This window comes from Carex rostrata, chromosome 11 (genome assembly GCF_964058835.1).
Source record: "Carex rostrata chromosome 11, lpCarRost1.2, whole genome shotgun sequence".
In the NCBI taxonomy this organism is placed as follows: Eukaryota; Viridiplantae; Streptophyta; class Magnoliopsida; order Poales; family Cyperaceae; genus Carex; species Carex rostrata.
The window spans coordinates 647-2,500 of NC_135928.1; positions in this window are offsets into that span (position 1 = coordinate 647).

The window sequence follows — 1,854 nt, forward strand, 5'->3', positions numbered from 1 at the left end:
GCTTTCGGGTCAGTTTTGCCCAACGTTAGCCGCTTCCGCTTGCCGCTGGGCTGTTTTCGGGCCATTTTCCACCCACGCTGGCACCGACGGGGCCATGTACACCCACGCGCGTGTACATGAGGGGGCACCCATTTTTGAAAACCTTGCCCCCCTATAGGGGAATATGCATTTTGAGGCTCTAGCCACGCCCAGGGTTACCACCCCCTGAAAATCCCCCAAGTCAAAATCACCCATGTAAAATATTCAAAAAAATCTCAAAAAATCACAAAAAATTTATAAAATCAAATAAATTCAAAAAAAAAAAAAAAATTTCAAAAATTCAAAAAAAATTCAAAAAATTCAAAAAAATTCAAAAAAATTCAAAAAATTCAAAAATTCAAAAAAAGTCCAAAAACCCAAAAAAACTTCAAAAATTTCAAAAATTCAAAAAAATTTCAAAAAAAATTTCAAAAATTTGCCCCGCTGAACTGTTTTCGGGCCAGTTTTGCCCAACGTTAGCCGCTTCCGCTTGCCGCTGGACTGTTTTCGGGCCAATTTCCACCGACTCTTGGCCGTATCCGCTTAGTTTTCCCCAACGTGTGGCCGCATCCGCTTAGTTTTCCCCCGCTGAACTGTTTTCGGGTCACTTTTGCCCAACGTTAGCCGCTTCCGCTTGCCGCTGGGCTGTTTTCGGGCCAATTTCCACCGACACTTGGCCGCATCCGCTTAGTTTTCCCCCGCTTAACTGTTTTCGGGTCACTTTTCCCCAACGTTAGCCGCTTCCGCTTGCCGCTGGGCTGTTTTCGGGCCATTTTTCCCCAACACTTGGCCGTATCCGCTTAGTTTTCCCCAACGCGTGGCCGCATCCGCTTAGTTTTCCCCCGCTGAACTGTTTTCGGGTCACTTTTGCCCAACGTTAGCCGCTTCCGCTTGCCGCTGGACTGTTTTCGGGCCAATTTCCACCGACTCTGGGCCGGATCCGCTTTGTTTTCCCCAACGCGTGGCCGCATCCGCTTAGTTTTCCCCCGCTTAACTGTTTTCGGGTCACTTTTCCCCAACGTTAGCCGCTTCCGCTTGCCGCTGGGCTGTTTTCGGGCCAATTTCCACCGACTCTTGGCCGGATCCGCTTAATTTTCCCCAGCTGAACTGTTTTCGGGTCATTTTAGCCCGACGGGGGCACCGACGGGACTGTTTTCGGGCCATTTTGCACCGACGCTTGGCCGCATGCGCTTAGTTTTGGGGCCATTTTTCACTGACGGCTGGCCGCATCCGCTTAGTTGCCCCCGCTTGGCTGATTTTTGCGCCGTTTTTTTTGTTGAACTTCAGGTTTCAAACTTCCAATTTTTTTCCAAACTGCAGATTTCATATTTTATATTTTTTATAAATTTGAACTTTTTCAAAATATCAAAAAAGTATTACAATATCCATAATTTGGATCGCGTACAATCCGGAAGTTTGAGAAATGGTCCACACCGGGTGTGAACCATCCAATCCGAAAAAAGTGGGAATTTTTACAAGCCGGAAAAACTGGAGTTTCAATGGCTCTTTGGACGGTTGTAATTCATTTGGACCAAAAATTGTCCAACCCACTTGCATAAGATCCGAAATTGTACAACCCAATTTTTTTTTTCCAAACTCCAAATTTCATATTTCATATTTTTAATAAATTTGAATTTTTGCCTACTTCCATAATTTGGATCGCGTACAATCCGGAAGTTTGAGAAATGGTCCACACCGGGTAGGAACCGTCCAATCCGAAAAAAGTGGGAATTTTTACAAGCCGGAAAAACTGGAGTTTCAATGGCTCTTTGGACGGTTGTAATTCATTTGGACCAAAAATTGTCCAACCCACTTGCATAAGATCCGAAATTGTAC